The sequence below is a fragment of the Cyanistes caeruleus genome, chromosome 8, assembly GCF_971803275.1.
Source record: "Cyanistes caeruleus chromosome 8, bCyaCae1.hap1.1, whole genome shotgun sequence".
NCBI lineage: Eukaryota > Metazoa > Chordata > Aves > Passeriformes > Paridae > Cyanistes > Cyanistes caeruleus.
The window spans coordinates 33,458,109-33,478,817 of record NC_141708.1 but is presented as its reverse complement, the minus strand read 5'-3'; the positions used below and the strand labels follow the sequence as shown (position 1 = coordinate 33,478,817).

The window sequence follows — 20,709 nt, the reverse complement described above, 5'->3', positions numbered from 1 at the left end:
CACGGCTGGGTGAGGAACTGCTATTGCCACTTTACACACACCTTGCATGCAGGAAATTGTCAGTCTCGGGGCAGATAACGAAGAGAACAGCGATTTACAAAGTATGGATTTATCTTTTAGTATGGACAAAGCACTCTGGGGAGTATTTCCTTCTCAGCAGAAGAGTGGGATAATTTCACAGACAGGCAAAACAGACAGAAGAGACAAAAAGGCTTTTGAAGACAAAAGGGCTGAGAGTTCTCCTTTCTCCAAAAGCAGCAGTGCAGAGGGAGGCACTGCCTCCTCAGCTCTGAGACACCTGCTGGAACTCCTGAAGGAGCTCCCACTTACCATTTAAATGTTGATGAATGTCTTGGTTCTAGAAGACAGGTGTCCGCTAGGGAAAGCAGGAGCCTCCCTTGGGAAGAATGTAGACCCCCTCCCTCCGAATTATTGTAAATTTGAAATCAAGGGGGCTTTCAGGCAGAGATCTGGGGATAGGAATAACAGTTCTTTACTAGTATAACCAGGCAAACAAACAAACAATAACTACAGCAATAACAAGAAAACAGAACCAGGGGCCCCGTGACAGCTTTCTCGGCTGAGATGGGATGGAGGAGAGGCTTTGTTTTCACAAACCCCTCGGGCAGTCAGTCCCGGTGCTCCTGCAGGGCTCCGAGGAACAGTCGGCTGGAACAGCAGGGATGAGCTGAGATCCTGGGCTGGTGGCTGAGGTGGATCAGCAGCTCCGCGGCGGTGCCTGGCACTGCTACACGTCCCGGCAGGGCAGGGGGTGCGAGGCCACCAACAAAGAGGGGAGAAGGAGAAGAAGCAGCCGCTCCGTCTGGGTGATGGCGAAATTCCCTTCTCTCCACCGCAGCAGCTCCGCGACCCAGCACACCAACGTCCTTCCCCGAAAAACCGAAGAAGAACCAGCCCAAAAACTGTCCCCACCCTCCTTTTCTGCCCCCTTCCCCGCCCTGGGCCCGGCCACTCATTGTCCGTTGTCAAGCACCCCTAAGTACCGGTAGTTAGGTTGTCCCAGCACATAATGGGTAAAAATTCCCCGGGCAGGCCAGAAGAACAAAACAAAAAAAAAAGGACGCCTAACCCTCAACAATGAAGTAAAAAATAAAATAAGGAACTTAAAGAAATGTAACATAACCGCTAAACAGTACTTTGTTCTTCACAAATGAAACCTTTCCAACAAAGTCCATCATTGTACCATATGGATCTTATATATTTGTTTTGGTCTCTTTTACCTACTTCTAATCTACAGTCAATCAGAATTACCTCCCAGGGTTTGACATTTGTACTAAGATGGTAGGATTTTACTTACACTATTTTAAAGTAATCATCCTTTTTTCCATTTCCTGCCTCTGAAATGCAAAACTGCATTCAGTACACAGTGTCACAGTGCTATCAGTAATTGTACGCTTTGCTACCTCAGCAGCTCCAGTAAAAACACATTCCCTAAACCGCATTTATATATCTGAGATACAGTGCAATGAAGGACCAAACTGTCTGTGCTTTAAAAAATTACCTTTAGAACTTTGTTGGAAAGAATACTCAGACTGTAACACTGCTCCATACCTCTATGATTCAATAATGTAGTTGGGTCATAAATTAATTCTTAATGGTATTTTGCTAAATTGGAAAAAAGGCAGTTCCATTACTACAGACAATAACCTAAAGCCACTGATACAAAATGACTTCCCATTCAGTTATAAAGAACTGAAAGGTAACAGTTAAGTTTTAAAATGGGAATATATTTGGAAGATATCCCATTCAAACAGCAGCATTGATGGTGTTGGAAGGAATCAACTTGACAAACCTTTCCAAAACCAGTGGCACCTACGTACATGGTCTTTGGAATTTTACTCATGGCAAATTCCATTACATTTTGTACTTTAAAATATATTTGTACCAAGATATAAAGCACTGAAGAAATTAGATTAGCATAAGAGGGTTTCCCCATATATATCCTTTCCTGGAATTAAAAGTGAGCAGATAAAATATATGAAAGTGTGTCGTAAATTACCACAACCATTAATCTACCTCTTTCACACCTTTTGATGTTGGATATAAAAGTATTTCCTGAGGGATAGAGGGCAGAGGAGGGGAAAAACTCTGGAGAGAGCAGCTGTATGCCTGCATTTGTGTGGCCTTTCCAGCCAGAAGCACAGCAATGGCTGCTGAGAGCTAGTCACTAATGGGAAACTGCCAATATTTTTGACATGTTCATGGACTTTAAAGCCCATGACCTTGGGTCTTGTCAAAGGTTTTAAGTTTGCATAGATCAATTAAAATCAAGCACAGTATTCTGAAAATTTAGAGAAGTAAAAAAAAATAAAAAACAAACAAGAAACCAAAAAACCAACAAACAAAAAAAACTTTGCACACTTTTGAAAGCCTGAGTACAAAGTCAGAGGCTAAAACCAAGCTCAAGTGTCAAATTAAAAGAGCAGTAACAACGAAGTGCTCTGGAGTTACAGAGGACACACACTCAGCTTCTGAGTCTATGCAGAAGCAGCACAAATTTTTTCAATGCACAATGAAAACAATTCATAAAAAATGAACTTACTTTGAGCTGCTTAACAAAATGACCAATTTAATAAAGGTTCTCGTATCTTAAATATACAACTGAGGAACTGCAATGTGCAGTGCTAGGAGAAGGCACTGACAAACAAAGTGTATGAGGAACTTATGGGGAGGAAGACAGTAAACAAGGCATTTTATTATCAGTAATAAGAAATAAATTATAAAAGGGAAAAAAACCCCCTCCAAACGCCCAAAACAAGAGAAGGCAGGAAAATGAGTGACCTGTACTGCAATATGGTATGCTGAGGAGATGTGAGGGTGGAACATCTCTGCAAGTACCACAGAAGCCATGGGACTTGCAATGTCTTGCCCAGAACAGCCCCAAAGGATTGGGTCTCTGTTACCTTTAGCTGAGCAGGGGGGGCCACACTGAGCACAGGATGCCAGGAGAGAGCAGAAAGGGTCCCACACAAAGTGCCAGCAGGGAGGGAGGCTTCTGTTACTGCTCCCACACTGTGCAAGATGTGCTGGGTGTGAAGCAGCTCCTGGGGAGCTCAGGGGCAGGAGGCACAACCCTAACTGCTCCTAAGTCAGGACAGCTCAATCACAATCACACAGCTAGAAATGATCACTGACCACAAGGGAGTTGGAGGTATCTCCTGCAAGAGTAACCATAAAAAAAATTAAAAGGAAAACCAATCCTTTGGTGACACTCTACTTCAGGAAGGCAGATTGGATAAAAATTTGGAAACTTACCAAAAAGCAGCTACAAATGCCATTTTAAAGACCTGAATACTAAGAGACAGTGGTGAAGACTGCTGAAGGCAGCTTGCTGGAGTCACTGGGTCAGTGAAGGCTGCTGTGGTGAGGAGCTGGAGAACAAGCAGGAAACCAGAGCAGCTGATCAGCACAGTGTGGGGTTCTAGAAGCAAGACAGACTTAAAAAGCTGAAATTGCATTCAAATGAAGAAAACATTAAATGATACATCAAATGCAAAACTACACCAAGGCTGGCAAAAACTCAGCCAAGCAAAAAGGAACCAAAACTGTTATAAATGCAAAGGCAATTTCGGGTTATATAAAAGAGAAAATTTATTATCAAACAATAATAAATTCGAACAAAGAGAAAAAACCGCAATAAAATAAGCAGCGCAGCGCTGGGTGGACAGGGTCTATACGCAAGGTATAGATGCTCCCAAATCCACACCTGAGAGTCCCTTGGCCTGGGTTTTTATAGGAAGTTTGTGTCCCGAGGCCAAATTCCAAGCAGGCACCCTTTGCTAAGAGGTTCTTGATTGTTCGAAGAATAGATTTCCTGGCACCGGAGAATAGGGTCAATAGAGGTTGGGCAGAGGCTCCTCATATGTGCAGAGGTCCAGGATGTCTTTTTGATATCATTTTGGTCCGGGCCATTAGGGTGGAGTGGTGGCACCCATCCTGGAGCCGATGGCTATCTCGGCTGGCTCCTCTTCCTTTGTCTAGTTTCTCCATTTCTCCAGCACAGGTGGGCAGGGCGGAGATGCTCGGCCTCGGCGATATCTCGTCCGGGCCCGTTCCTTTGTTTGTTCGATGGCCCGTGTCCTGTCTATTCTTTCGGGGCTGATGTGCCTGCTTGCGATTGTTATCTGGGTGCTTGGCTGCAATCTGTTGCCTCTCGGAGGAGAATCACGACCAGATCCGGAGAAGGACTTATTCCCATTACATGTTGTATTTTTTATGACATCGCAATTACATATATATTTTATTATACCCTTTACGAATTTTTACTCATAGATTAATTTATTACAAAAACTAAAATGAAATCCTTCGTTTGCGTTTGGAAGCACCAAAGGCTCATTAGACACCCAACATCCAGGGCACAAAGAGCTCTCAAAGGATGGGGCTGCCATGGGGGAGCTGACCCATTTCTTTTCAGTATTGTTCACTGCAAAAGAAATTGGAAAGCTACATCTGGAATTGAATCAACTGCAGGATCAGGTGTAGAGTAAATAGACAAAATGAACAATAAACCCACTAGCACTAAACCCACTTCACCTGAGTAGTCAAGTGAAGAAGAAAATCTGATTTGCTGTGTAGGTATCCACATGCTTTAATCACTCTGGTATGTACCAGAAGGTGGGAGCTGTTTAAATTGCATATAAAAATAGGAGCTGGGATAGAATCAAAGGTATTGTGATCTTTGTATCTACCAAAAAAATAGTAAAAACAGGGTAGTGACACAGGTTAGAACTGAGGAGGTCTTGGCTGGGCACAAGATGCATAAAAATGTATTGCATGGTGAGAAAATAGCTTGTAGATGCTAAAAGCTTACAAAGTTTATGGAAAATACTCCTGTTATGAGTTAGCAAAGAGGTTGGAATCACAGCCAGCTCAGGAGAGCCACAGAGATGAACACAGCTGAAGGTGGGACACAGGGACGTGCTTGCTGTGCTTTCACTCCTCCTTGCAGATCCACTTACAGACACTGCATCCACTGGGACACCCAGGAAAATCAATCTTGTTTGGAGCCATTAGGGACAAGCTTTTGTTCCAGCACTCCACTGAGCTGGCAATGTGCAAGTCCAAGCCAGAAAGCACCTCAGGCTGGCAGGATTTCCCTGGGGATTGATTGCTGGGCTCTCAGTGCTGTGCTGAGCCCTCATGCTAAGCGTGGGACCAGCACCAGCCAGTCCTGCCAGCATCAGCCCTAAATCACCAAGGCCCTCAACACACTGGGCTAGGTTTAGATAAGGAAGGCATAAAAGTATCACAGCCCTGATACTTACACATAAATGATGCTCTGAGTTGATTTCTTGCTCTCCTCCTGTTGAAATGTACTGGAGTCCATCAGAGAGCAGACCCTGCATCCTTAGTGTACTGATCCAAATCTTGGAGGGGGAAAAGCACACTGGCATTAAATTTTTTAAATATACTTTCTTTTAGAAATGCAGAATGTGAAAACCTTGCTACTTGTTAGAATATAATTTCTATGCAAATAAGGAAAAGGGATATAATATCCCTAAACTAGGATTCAAATTTAAAGCTGGGAACATAATTCCAGTTAGAATACAAAGATTACAGGCACAAATAAACCAATTCTCTTTATTAGTAGTCCTGTTATTTAGAAGTCTTTCATTAATAGAAATGAAAACAAATAATAATTGAACATAGAGTTGGCCATAAAGCATAGAAACAAACTTAAAGCAGAAGAAATCAGGTCCCTGCTCCTGTGACATTAATGAGAAAAGACATTTTCAAGAGACTGAGTCTCACACTGCCTGGAGAGTGGGGAGAAGGTGGTGATTGTTTGTTTTCTAGGGTTTGTAGGGGCATGGAAAGGGTTTGGGGTTGTGATCAAATTGTTCCACTTTTCTACATCAACTCCAGGCAACCAGCACATTTCAGAGGTAAAAGTTAATATTGAAAAGAATGGTTATGCCCCAAACCATAACCATTTGTAGAACTAAATCACAGCTAATCCAGGTCCCATTTATGGAAGGTTTTTGCTGTTTCCAGAAAGACATTAATATAGTTACACTGAATGATCCCCACCATCTAACTCTTTCCATCTCTACACAAACTTTCTGTCAGTTCAGGATCAGGAAAGAGAGTCACTGCTCTGGTGCAGAATACAAAAGAGGTTGCTTCCTTGCCTTGAATTCTAAACTATTTACAGGAAGGCAGGCTTTTTCTATTTCCAAGACATTATTAACTAAAACAACAGAACTTTACACAATGTTTTAATTCATGAATTACACATAATCATATTTCAATCTCTCAGTAAAGAGCAGAGTCAAGCTCAAGGCCAAAAAATAAAAACAAAACAAAAAAGAGAAAGCTCAAAAGGAGAAACCATCACTCCCTTCCAACTGTCATGTTCCATTTGTGCCCTGATGGCTTCCTCGGGACACCAACACACAATGGCACCATCACATCAGAGAAAGAATCACTCCTGATTGTGGTGAAGGACTTGGTCAGAAAGAGTCATCTAAAGCTTTGAATTATCAGTGTTTCCCCATCAGCAAAGAACCTGGAGTTTCCTCTGCTACATGTCTTCACCTTTCATTTCAAATAAGTCAGGAGCAGAAACAATGAGTGCAGGTTCACCTGGGAAGTGTCAAAGTGCAGACTAAAGAAAACACTACACCCAAAGGAAGAAGTAGTTATATAGAACAGAAAACAAGTAAGATTTTGAAAAAAGAGCCAAAAAAAAACCAGCAAAGGAAACTATCCTGTATTAGAACAGTGACAAGGATCGTTTTTAAAGAGGTAACAAATAAAAAACCTAATAACAAAACAAAACCTTAGAAATCACCTACTTCCAGACTTAGTACAGTTGATGCTATAAACCACAAAATAAACACATGTATACACACACACAGATATAAAGACAAACAAGGTAATCTAGGAAGATCTCCTCAAAATTAATTGTGATCAAAATAAAATACATTATCTTCTGCAGGAAGGTGGGAAATGCAACAACACCCTCCTCTGTGTCAGAAAACAGGCAAAAGTATTTATTTTAATTTCAAAAACTTTTGTTCTAATTCATTTTTTAAATAAAATTTATTTATTTTTCTAGAAACATCAAGAGCAGATCTTGTGGGATGTTGCAGGGATTTCCAGACACCTCAAAAGGCCCAGTTGCTCAAGCCCTCACCACAGGCAGTAAAGCAGGCTCACAGAATGGGCAAGGGCACAGCAGTGCCAGGGCGAGCCAGAGGTGGCTCCCTGAGCCTTGCTGGAGATGGGTAGGATCTCACCAGGCTACTGGGGAGCTCTACACGGAGCAGGAGTGGGCACACAGCACAGGGGCACTGCCAGGGGACACAGCACAGGGACACTGCCAGGGCACTCAGCACACTCACACTGCCAGGGGACACAGCACAGGGACACTGCCAGGGCACACAGCACAGGGACACTGCCAGGGCACACAGCACACTCACACTGCCAGGGGACACAGCACAGGGACACTGCCAGGGCACACAGCACACTCACGCTGCCAGGGCACACAGCACAGGGACACTGCCAGGGCACACAGCACACTCACACTGCCAGGGGACACAGCACAGGGACACTGCCAGGGCACTCAGCACACTCACACTGCCAGGGGACACAGCACAGGGACACTGCCAGGGCACACAGCACAGGGACACTGCCAGGACACACAGCACAGGGACACTGCCAGGGCACACAGCACGCTCACACTGCCAGGGCACACAGCACAGGGACACTGCCAGGGCACACAGCACAGGGACACTGCCAGGACACACAGCACAGGGACACTGCCAGGGCACACAGCACGCTCACACTGCCAGGGCACACAGCACAGGGACACTGCCAGGGCACACAGCACGCTCACACTGCCAGGGCACACAGCACAGGGACACTGCCAGGGCACACAGCACAGGGACACTGCCAGGACACACAGCACAGGGACACTGCCAGGGCACTCAGCACACTCACACTGCCAGGGCACACAGCACGCTCACACTGCCAGGGCACTCAGCACAGGGACACTGCCAGGACACACAGCACAGGGACACTGCCAGGGCACTCAGCACACTCACACTGCCAGGGCACACAGCACGCTCACACTGCCAGGGCACACAGCACAGGGACACTGCCAGGGCACTCAGCACACTCACACTGCCAGGGGACACAGCACAGGGACACTGCCAGGACACTCAGCACACTCACACTGCCAGGGCACACAGCACAGGGACACTGCCAGGGCACACAGCACGCTCACACTGCCAGGGCACTCAGCACACTCACACTGCCAGGGCACACAGCACAGGGACACTGCCAGGGGACACAGCACAGGGACACTGCCAGGGCACACAGCACGCTCACACTGCCAGGGGACACAGCACAGGGACACTGCCAGGGCACACAGCACAGGGACACTGCCAGGACACACAGCACAGGGACACTGCCAGGGCACACAGCACAGGGACACTGCCAGGGCACACAGCACGCTCACACTGCCAGGGCACACAGCACAGGGACACTGCCAGGGCACACAGCACAGGGACACTGCCAGGGCACTCAGCACACTCACACTGCCAGGGCACACAGCACAGGGACACTGCCAGGACACACAGCACAGGGACACTGCCAGGGCACACAGCACGCTCACACTGCCAGGGCACACAGCACAGGGACACTGCCAGGGGACACAGCACAGGGACACTGCCAGGGCACACAGCACAGGGACACTGCCAGGGCACACACTGGGGCTGCTGGCCACACAACACTCTGCTCTTTGGAGCACAACTGAAATACAAGTCGTGTACTCTAACGCTTTTTTCCTGCCAAATGCATTTGTGGTCGTCAAGTTCTAAGGGGGGATTTCTTCCTTTCTGTATAATGGGGATGAATAAAAACCTGGTCTTTTCATCAGGAGCTCTGTTAATATAGGGACTGACTCGGTGGCCCCTCACAGAGGCGATATTAGGGCTATCCCAATTACATGCAGGACTAATAAAGTGAAGGAAATATTCTATTGGGGTACAGTCTAGAAAGAGCAAAGCCCACATAAAGTATATTGCTAGCTACAGACACCTGTGCTAAGTAGCGATGCCTGCTGATCCCATAAAAAGGATCAGAGCACTGCTTTGTTTTTCAGGAACAAGAGATTTAAAACTGCCCTACCAAACGTAGTAGAATAATTGTAGAACTGTTTACCGCTTTCTTAACTCCCAGCTTCATAGCCACAAAGGTGATTTTTAATATTGTCCTGCATAAACAAAAATTAACTCTAAATGAACATTAATGGCTTTTTGAAGTGCTTTAGAGAAGCCATTTTGGTGAACTGCTTTGCAGCTGCTTGGGGATGCTGTCAAAAATTAAAATGTTACTTTTTTCCTTTTTTTTTCTGTAGCTAGAACACTTTGTTCCAGAAATACCATTCTGAAGATACTTGTACTCTATGTGACCTTGTCTTTGAGGATTTACTGGCAGATAATTTTATGCCACCTAGCTAAGTCTTGTATCATAATTATGCTGTCACACAGGATCTCAAATGAAATTAATGAAATACTATCAGCCCAAGACAAGAGCTACGAGAATCAGCAGAACTTTCCCTGTGATCATTTGCTTTCACTATTATTTAGTTCCATTACTTAAACTCCTATATCAGGTATCTAAAGAAATAAATAAAATCAAATGAATAATTGAAATGAAGTTCAGTGTAAAAATGTTTTGATTAAATTCTGTCTTTGGTTTCAGATTTTTCACAGCAAGTTCATCACAGTCCTCAGTAGCCAAGAAAGAAATAAATTTTAACTAGTGAAGATAAAAAACCAGAGAAGATAAATTAGGCTGGGAATTAACAAAAGCACAGTTCTATCTGCCTGATTGGTCTCAGACAAATAGGAGAAAGAAATAACTCAAATGCAGTGAAGTTCTTCCTCAAGACTTACAGAAATAAAAGCTGTTAAATGTAATTCTCTGCAGAAACATCAGCACATCAAATAGTCTGATCTGATTGCTAACAAAAGAAAGATGCAGGAACTGCAAAGGCTGGATGATTTTTTCAGGCCTCTGTCCTTGTGAGTCAGAGATGTTTTTAGGTGATTATTTTGTCTCCTTCCTGCCTTCCCACTGCTCTGCACTCAGACACACAAGTCTCAGTAGGAGTACTAACGCCCCACCAGGTGTGCCTGGCTGAGAAGCACCTACTGTATATTCCTATATTTATTGTAAAGAAAGATGTAAATAATCTGAGCAGCAAGAGCTATGAAAACCTTCCACGGAAACAAAATCTCTGCTGTGTGTGCCATTAGTTTGGAGCAAAGGGAAGAATTAGAATTTTTCCATCACACATCACCTCTGGATTCTCTTAAGCTTCACTCCACTCAGGGATAAGCATTAAAAGTGGCTCAAAGCACAGTTTCTCAAGATGGAATCACTCCATCAGGCCACTAGTGGCTGGCAGTGTGTGGCAGCTCTCCACATGGCCCGTTTTCCCTGCCCATGGCTCAGGGTGTCAGATGCTGGAGGAGAGAGGCAAGCAGAGAGCACACACTTCTGTGTGCCTGCATTCAATCACAGCCCCAGGCCGAGCTCAGCCGAGCTCCTCACGATACACTGCAGCACTCAGGAGATCCCAGCAGAGGAGCACAGGCTCCACTCATGTCCTGCAACAGAGGAACTCCGAAATCACACCATGACTCCATAGACTCCATCTATCTGGGAGAGCAAAGGCCAAAGGAAAGTACAAATCTGTAAAGCTACTGCAGCCTTACTTGAGTTTAAGTAGCTGCTGAGTCTCAGCAATTCAAGCCACCTCCCTTTGTAATGCTGCATTCAGCATCTCGGGACCTGGGTGATAAAGGAAACAATTCCCTTTAAGTGCACAACCTGAAAATTACTTGAAAAATAGCCTAAAAACATTTCCTGAAGGAAGTGTTCCTAAACTGTACCCTGTGCAAATGCTGGTAAATGTTTTAGCAAATGACTATTCCAGAAAATGTAATTGTTCTCTAAAGAGTTGCCTAATATTAAGATTAAATTAAAGCCACTGAAGTGTAAAATGCAGGAACTGTAAATTTAGCTCAAGTGCTGTAGCTCCATTGCATCTTTCCCACAGAAGAGATGCACAAACAGCCACAGTGGCTCTCCTTTCCCTCGGAAGAGAAAATGAATAGCCCTACAGAGGGGGAGGAAATCATCAAGGCCACCCCTGAGGATCTCTCCAGGTCACCAGCCTGTCTCTGCTACAGATCAAGAGCCTACCTTGGGCCTCTCCAGCTGTACCAGATGTTAAGCACTACTGGATCTTTGCTTTGAGAAGATTTGATTTTCAGCCTAGACTTTCCAAACTGAGCTATATCTGTCCATGATATAATTGCAAAGTGAAACAAATTAATTTGAACCAGTTAAATTTGACCAGTATAACAGCTGTCTACACAGAAACATCCTATTGACCTTAACCATATCTGATAGTGCTGGTTTGCAAAACCTGTTAGATTTTGGACATCACCTCTAACAGTGTGTCAGGCATCACTATTCCTGTGTCAGTTTTATAAACTTCACACAGGAGTGCACTGCATTTGTTCTTCAAAATGCTTCAAATGTTTTCAGAGCAGAGCACTAGCAATTTCTGTGTATCTCTTAGATACCTTCTGAACATTTATTGCATTCTGTTTCTGCGTAACACAGGTATTTCCAGACCATCCTAAGATTTGTTCTGTATGTTCAGGAAAAAAAGGTTGCAGTGCAAGCTTCACTGTATAAATCTCAGTTTTAAAAATGCTGTTTAGGAATGTTCTTATCACCACCTAAAGAAATCTCTCTAGCTTAGTCATTAAATGTTCTCCAAGGGGCTGGGAGGGGACACAGCCAGGACACTGAGCCCAAGTGACCCAAGGGATGTCCCAGAGCCTGTGGGGCCGTGCCCAGCACACAGAGCTGGGGCAGGAGGAGGAGGAAGAGGGGACATTGAGACCCCTGGCAGTCCATGAGCAGCAGGGCATGAATTCCCTGCTCTGTGTTCCTTGTACGTGCAGATGGGGCTTCCCCACTGAGCTGTCTGTACCTCAGCCCCTGAGTTTTCCCACTGTTACTCCTAGGATTCTGTCCCCATCCCACTGGGAGGTGTAATAAAGAATTGAGTAAATAAAAATTCGAAATAAGAAGTTTAAATAAAGTATGTATAATTATAACTAAATGTAAGTATGGAATAAGGAATTCTCCTCCCGGTCGGGATAGAATTCCTTTTCCAAAAATCACGAATTGCAAAAGAACCCCCCCCAGATAACAGGTTTCAGCAGACTCATCAACTCGGAGGAAAAGACAGGACACAGGCCATCATAGAAACAAAAGAACCAGCCTAAAAGTCTACCTCCAGAGAAAGGCAACGCCCGGCCGATTTCGGCTGGAGACCATCAAGCAAGACAAAAGGGACGAGCCCCAGGAAGATGGTCGTTGCCAGAATCGAACACCACACCCGCCAAACCCATACTACAGAAACTCAATCAAGAAAGACAAAGAAGAGACTACTCCTCTGAGATATCCATCGGCACTAGCCCGGATCTCTCAATCCCGCTGTGATGAAATATGTTAAAATACATACAGACTCACTTTACATTTGAGGAGACTCTGCCCGGATACTTACTGACTCAATGTTCTAGGCCAGGAAATCCATTCACCAGACAATCAGGGACATTTGGTGAATGGAAACTGGTTGGAATTCTAGCCTGGGGACATAAAATCCCTATAAAAACCCAGGCCAGAGGACCCTCAGACGTGGATTTGGGAACACCTATACCTTGCGTATAGACCCTGTCCACCCAGCGCTGCGCTGTCCATTTATTGTGGTTTTTTTCCTCGCTGTTTGTTGCTTTATTAATTTATAATAAATTAATCTTTGTTAATCTTTAATTTGCCGTTGCATTTATAACAGATTGGTGCCGTGACTCGGATCGGAAGAAACTGTGGGAGAATCTCGCTGTCCAGGGGGGTACCCCCGCTGATTTCAGCGGCCTGGGGAGCTGAGACCCTCCGCAGTTCGCTCCGATTGCCGAACCAAATTTAGGCTGAGGAAAAACCATAATAAAGAGGAACGGATCCAGAGAGCTCGGGAAGGCAGGAGCCTTCGGGAAAGCCGCGGCTTGGTAGCTCATAAAAAGTCATACGTGCACGAAGACGCCCTCGCAGGAAAATTGCTGTAAGTACTGTGAGGTTGAGCGGGTGATCGGGCGAGTTTGTGAGAGACGTGACCTGGTCACGAAGCGAGTGTGGACTTCAAGGCCGCGTTTCCATCCTCCCGCGAGGGAATTGGCCGGCCGCGAAGGAAGCGATTCTGTGTGAAAGTGTCTCTCTTTCCTTACTCGTAAAGCCTGAGGCTAAAGGGAGTCTCAGGGGACCGATCAAAGGGGGCTGAGAGAGGAAGGGACGTCCAGTCGAGCTCTGGAACTGGTAAACTCTCTCAGCCAAAAGATTTAGAAAGTCGGAACATCGAGAAAACCCCGGTACAGCTAACCGAGAGGTAAGTATTGGTGCGATCTAAGACTTTCAGACGAAGAAAAAAGACGAACACAACGCAGAGCAGGTAAGAATCGTAAGAAAATGGGACAGAGAAAAAGTAGAACGCAGAAACTAGATAACGAGAAAAGCCCATCAGAAGAATCAAAACAAATGCTAGACATCCCACCAGAGAGTCCTTTAGGGTGGATGTTGAGAAATTGGGAAATTTGTCCCGAGAGACGAGGAAAATCAAAGGCAAAAATGATTTATTACTGTGCCGAGATCTGGGGAGGACAGGAATTGAGAAACTGTCTCACTTGGCCAGTATTGGGAACATTTGATAAATGGACGTGCAGGGAATTACTCGCACACGTAGAGAAAAAGGTCTCGCCAGACGGCGAGGAGAAAGAGTATGCCAAACTCTGGTTAAATACCAGAGTGCGGCTGTTTCCAGTGAAACAGAAAAACGAACATAAGACAGAGACCTGGGAACCCCTGGATCACTTACCCCCTCCGTACCGCGGGCCAGTAGAGCCTCCGGTGATGGACCAAGTAGTACCATCAGCACCCGAGGGTTCCATGGGGCAACTAGCAGAGGCACGCTCCCCTCAACCACCGGGAGTAGTGCCAGAAACCCTCACTACCCCCCCACCTGCAGAAAACCCAGCCACCGCACCCTCTTTGGAGTCGGTGTTGGCGCAAGGATGGGGCTTACCCCCTCCACAAATCCCGGTCCGGCCACCACAGCTGGGACCACCGAAAGTATCAGAAGGGAACCCTCTGAGTCACTTAGCTGCGGCAGACATCCCGCCAGCAATGAGGGGAAACCCTCCCGCAAACTCCAGTTCCCCTCCTGCAAGCAGGACTCGGTGGAAATCAAAAATAGGGAATGGAGAATGGGGAGAGACAGAAAGTGGGCACCGAATGTTCCCTCTCAGGGAAGTGCCAACCGCCCCCGGAGTAATTGGATTTGTAAACGTGCCCCTTAACTCAGGGGATGTACGAGCATTCAAAAAAGAAATGGGGCGACTACTAGATGACCCATTTGGAGTGGCCGAAAGATTAGACGATTTTCTAGGAAGTAGTATTTACACCTACGAAGATCTCATGGCCATCCTGAGATCCCTGTTTAGCCAGGAGGAGAGAGAAATGATTAAACAGGCGGGCATCAGGGATTGGGAAAGGCGGCACCCGCAGGGAACACCCGGTGACCAAAAGTGGCCGAGCGTAAGCCCGAGTTGGAGCGCCCAGACCGAAGAAGGGAGAAGAAGCATGATGGATTTGAAGAATATCATCGTGCAAGGAATAAGAGAGGCGGTCCCCAGAGGACAGAACATTAGCAAAGTATTTGGGGAATGTCAGGGAAAAGAGGAATCCCCTACCGAATGGGTAGAAAGGCTGCGGAGAAGTCTGCAAATTTATTCCGGGACTGATCCCAGTTCTCCGGTGGGGGAGGTCCTGCTGAAAACGCAGTTTGTGGCTAAATCATGAGAGGACATTAGGAAGAAACTTGAGAAAATTGATGGATGGCAGGAGAAGAGTCTCCAAGAGCTTCTAAGGGAAGCTCAGAAGGTTTATATGAGGAGAGAAGACGAAAAACAGAAACTTCAAGCCAAAATACTAGTGGCTGCAGTAAAAGAAGTTCAAAAACACGAACAGAAACAGGGAAAGCCGATACCTAAAAAACAAAAAGGATCCCAAAAGGAGGAAACTCCTCCTCGAAAGGATCTTCCTGAGTGCTTCTACTGTAAGAAAGTAGGACACATAAAAAAGGATTGCAGGAAACGAATAAAAGATGAACAAATATTTAAAGAAGATTAGGGAGGTCTTGGGCTCTTCCAAATGGGGACAGTAACAGCAAAGGAGCCCTTGATAAAATTGAAGGTAGGTCCCCACCGCCAGGAAATGAGTTTCCTGGTTGATACCGGGGCTGAGAGAAGCACCCTGCAGAAATTGCCTATAGGGTGTGAAACAAGTAAAGAAAAAGTAATTGTAATTGGCGCAAAAAGAGATCCATTTAAAGTCTCGGTAATCAAGGAGGTGGAAATCGAGTCAGAAAATAAGATATGTTTAGGAAATTTGTTGCTTGTAGAAGAAGCCGACTACAACCTATTGGGAAGAGATATGATCATAGCTTTAGGAATAAATATCATTGTGAAAAATTCAGAATTAGTAGTGAAGGTGTTGCATTTAACTTCAAAAGATGAAAAGGAAATTGACCCCCGAGTATGGCACTCAAAGGGGGAAGTGGGAAAATTAGATATTGTTCCCATCAAAATTGAAATTGAGAATCCAGAGAATCCGATAAGGATCCGACAATACCCCATCCCCGCCGAAGGGAGGAAGGGTTTGAAATTAATAATTGACGAGCTGCTTAAAGGAGGCACGCTCGAGCCCTGCATGTCCCCACATAACACCCCCATCCTGGCAGTAAAGAAAGCCGATGGGAACTTCCGATTGGTTCAGGACTTGAGAGCTGTAAATGCTAGAACCCGAACCAGGTTTCCGGTAGTAGCAAATCCTTACACTTTACTAAACAGACTCTCACCAGAGGATGTATAGTATAGTGTAATTGATTTAAAAGATGCTTTCTGGACATGTCCTCTGGATGAAGGGAGTAGGGATTTTTTCGCTTTCCAGTGGGAGGACCCAGATACCAATCGAAATCAGCAATTGCGGTGGACGGTCCTTCCACAAGGATTCGTTGAATCTCCGAACTTGTTCGGACAAGCCTTAGAGCAGCTACTCACTCAATTCACTCCAGAGGAAGGGACAAAACTATTACAATATGTAGACGATTTGCTAATCGCCGGGATCACGGAAGAGCAGGTGAAGAAATGTACCATTTCCCTGCTGAATTTTCTGGGACAAAAGGGGTTGAAAGTGTCTAAATCCAAGCTGCAATTCACCGAGCCCGAAGTAAAATATCTTGGACATTGGATATCACAAGGGAAAAAGAAATTAGATCCCGAGAGGGTGGTGGGAATCCTTGAACTTCCTGCCCCACAAACCAAGAGACAAATTAGGCAATTTTTAGGGCTCATGGGATATTGCAGACAGTGGATTGAGGGATACAGTGAAAAGGTGAAATTTCTGTATGAAAGGCTAAATACAGATCGATTAAAATGGACAGGGCAAGACGAAATTAAATTTCAAGAACTAAAGAATGCCCTTGTCACTGCTCCAGTTTTAACATTACCAGACATCAGAAAAGAGTTTCAACTGTTTGTCGACATAAGTGGACAAACAGCACAGGGAGTTTTAACCCAGGAATGGGCAGAAAAGAAGAAACCTATAGGGTTTTTGTCCAAAATCCTAGATCCAGTCAGTCGGGGCTGGCCTACGTGTCTGCAAGCAATTGTGGCAGTAGCACTGTTGGTTGGAGAAGCCAAAAAGGTAACGTTTGGAGCTCCCCTGATAGTTTATACTCCACATGATGTAAGAAATATCTTACAACAAAAAGCGGAGAAATGGTTGACCGATTCAAGGCTTCTGAAATATGAAGCCATGTTAATCAGTTCGCCAGGATTGGAATTAAGGACAACCTCTGCACAAAACCCTGCGCAATTTTTGTACGGGGAGCCAACGGGAAAGCTACTACATAATTGTATTGAAACAGTGGAATTACAAACTAAAGTAAGACCCGATCTGGAGGATCAGGAATTGGAAGGAGGAGAAAAATGGTTTATCGATGGTTCCTCGAGAATGATGGAGGGAAAACGTAAATCGGGTTATGCCATCATAAATGGTATAACAGGACAGACTGTAGAATCGGGTCCCCTAAAAGCAAATTGGTCAGCACAGGCTTGTGAACTTTTTGCTCTCCTAAAAGCCCTCAAAGGCTTGAAGGGAAAAAAGGGAACCATCTATACCGATTCAAGATATGCATTTGGGATAGTGCATACCTTCGGGAAAATTTGGGAAGAAAGGGGTCTGATCAACACTAAAAGAAAAGGATTGGTACATGAAGAAATAATTAGACAAATTTTAGAAGCGGTCAGGGAACCACTGGAGATATCTGTGGTTCATGTAAAAGGACACCAGACCGGACGACAATTCCATACAAGGGGAAACAATTTAGCGGATAAAGAGGCGAAAAGAGCGGCATTGTTGACCGTAAGTATTTCTGAGCTAGTCCCAAGGGAACCCCCAGAGGTTTCAGTGCTTCCTTCAGAAAAGAAGCAGGAAGACTTCAAAAAGGTAGGGGGACATTTCAAAGAGGGTAAATGGTGGTTACCTGACGGGAGGGAGTTGGTCCCGAAGGGAATAGCAAAAGGAATACTCAAAAGACTACATGCACAAACCCATTGGGGAACCAGGGCATTGGCTGAACAATTTTTAAAATTCTTCGGGTGTAAGGGAATCTTCGAGCTTGCAAAACAAGAGGTACAGGGATGTGTGATATGCCAAAAAGTAAACAGAGCGAATTTTCGGCAAACCAATTGAGGAGGTCGGCCAATCTCATATCGACCATTCGAAAGAATCCAAGTGGATTTCACGGAATTACCGAAAATTAGCAGAAATAAATATTTATTGGTTATAGTAGATAAATTGACACATTGGGTAGAGGCCTTTCCCAGAGCTAAGGCCACGGCTCAAACAGTGTCTAAAATTCTACTGGAGGAAATAATTCCTAGGTATGGTATTGTAGACCATATTGATTCGGATCAGGGTACACATTTCACCTCGAAAATTATCAAACAGTTGTCCGATGCGTTAGGGATCAGATGGCAATATCATACTCCTTGGCACCCTCAGAGCTCGGGGCAAGTGGAAAGAATGAATCAGACATTGAAGTCACAAATATCCAAATTAACAATTGAAACAAAAATGTCCTGAGTCAAATGTCTCCCCTTGGCATTGTTGAATATAAGAACCATGCCGAACTCAGAAACAGGGCTGTCCCCCTTTGAAATGTTATATGGAATGCCGTACAAGCATGGTATGCCGGTTGAACATCTTCAAACAGAGGATGTTCAACTCCAACCTTATCTCATTTCTATAAATAAAAACTTACAGGAGTTAAAGAGAAGAGGATTGATTCCTCAAAGCAGCACGTTGGGATTTCCGATCCACCAATTTCAACCAGGGGACAAGGTACTGATCAAAGTGTGGAAAGAGCAACCCCTCAGTCCCCACTGGGAAGGACCATTCCTCGTCCTCCTGACTACAGACACCGCGGTTCGTACAGCTGAAAAGGGCTGGACACACTCTTCCCGAGTGAAGAAAGTTTCGGTTCGCGACTCCCCCGAGTGGAAAATTGTAACCCCTCCGGGAAATTTGAAAATCAGGCTTCAGCGGAACAACAAATGAGCAACGAAGACAGGATAAGTTGCACCAATTTTGAATGTTATTGTTTTCCTTTTGTACATTTTAAGTGTGCATATTGTAAACAAACGTGGGTGACTCATTGTTTGGGAGGGCAAAAACCGAAAGGGTTGTGTTCCGCGTGTTACAAAGAGAAATTAGAACAGACCAACCTTTTTCTAGCACTTGCTACCCGGGTGGGTATCTTGGAACTCGACTCTCCTGAGTGGTTCCGATTTTTTCAAAAAGGATTACGAGGCCATTTGGACTGTAAGGCGGAACCTCTAATAATAGAGTGCCGCCGAAACGTAAAGGTACCGTGCAGGAGCGGCACGATCAAGGCATCTCGGTGGGCAACCTTTAAAAGGAGGTTTGCCATCAGAACGTCAAGGGCCCCTGAAGACAGTCCTTGCTGCCGAGAAGATGGTTATCCCCGCCGTATGTTCCTGTACGGGCGGAGGGAATGGCAGAGGGATGCGATTGTGGGGAATCCTGACGATCCTGAACCTAGCCATGTGCTGGACCGAGAGAACGGGCCCCGAGGCGCCTCCGGGGACGACCTCCCTGGGGAAGTGTGAGCAGTGCCCAACTGTCTCGCGAACCGAGCCATGGATCGCCTGCCCTCCGGAATTGCACGCAGGAGAATGTTAGGCAAACGGTACCCAAATGGACCTGTGTAAGCTGGAAGAAAAAATTTGGTGCTCCACCCCGGGGATAGGTACTGGAAAAAGGCAACCCCATAACACAGAGGAAAAAGAGGTCCAAGCGACCCACCTACGAAATAAGAGAGATATAGGAGGGGTTTCCCCAATCTCGGTCTGCGGGCAGTGTAATAAAACTGTCTGGATTAGAGGAAAGAAACAGTCAACGTTCATTGCGTACCACAGAGTCAACCCCTTGTGTTACAATAAAGCAAACTTAAAATATTGTGCCATAGGGAGGAAATTGTACTGGGAAGGGAAGAACCTGAAACATGAAACAAAAGTGTCATTCAGTAATGAACCGATAGTTTTAGATTTACTGAAAAATGACGATGATAGAGTGTGTCTGCAGTTTGATCAAGTGATCTGTTTCGCAAAAGACGAGGATAGTTCAGACCCTGAAAATAAAATAAAACAATTAACTCTTGAACTAAAAAAGCAGGAAATAGAAAATAAGAAAAAAAGACTCGAACAGGAGAGGTTAAACTCTCTCAGTGAGCAATACGAACAACTAGAAAAACAATACGATAATTGGAAGCTACCTAGCCCTAATCAGAATCTATTCATAGATCTGATGCAGGAAATAGCTACCGAATTAGGATTGACTAACTGTTAGATATGTGGTGGCCTGAAATCAGCCGAAAGATGGCCATGGAAGGGAGAAGGATTAACCCCAGAACAATTACTTAAGTGGACAGGATTAAAATTATCCAAAACAACCCGGCGACCAGAAGGGTGGGTGATTGACAAGAGGATCATTGGAACTTTTTGTGTCAGTCGGGAAGGAAGGGAATTCACCGAGCTAGTTGGTTACACCCCGTGTGTAAAAACTCTCTCGGTAAATTCAGATAAAAAGACAAAAATTTGGCAGCCGGAATCACCCGAGGGCTATTGGAGCCAATCTCGGGAAAATAATTGCGAATGGATAGATCTAATTAGTCTATGTTAGAACAAACAGGACGGGGCAAATCCCTTCCATGCCTTTCTCGGCCTGAGGGAATATTGGGAGGACCCGGCAAAACTTAACAGAGATTGGAAGGCACCGGATGGGATTTACTGGATATGCGGAAAGAAAGCATACAGTGAATTGCCCAGAAATTGGAAAGGGTCATGCACACTCGGAATAATTCGGCCTTTCTTCTTTACACTACCTAAAGATGAAAGCAGGTCTTTAGGTGCTCCCCTCTTTGAAACCTTAGCCCGACAAAAGAGGGAATTGAAACGAAAA

At 45.2% G+C, this 20,709-nt stretch overlaps 1 long non-coding RNA gene across 2 annotated transcripts in view; it reads right to left on the bottom strand.

Annotated features, from left to right (window-relative positions):
* Window positions 1–469: 469 nt before the first annotated feature.
* Window positions 470–20,709, bottom strand: part of LOC147651983 (uncharacterized) — a 67,433-nt gene continuing 47,193 nt past the window's right edge. Inside the window, exons 3-4 of one of the 2 annotated variants that reach the window (XR_015290097.1) lie at window positions 5,286–5,387; window positions 470–4,444 (exon numbers count right to left, since the gene is read on the bottom strand). This is a non-coding gene — a long non-coding RNA (uncharacterized LOC147651983). The remainder of the gene's footprint in view (window positions 4,445–5,285; window positions 5,388–20,709) is intronic. The other variant, XR_015290098.1, reaches the window with a different exon arrangement.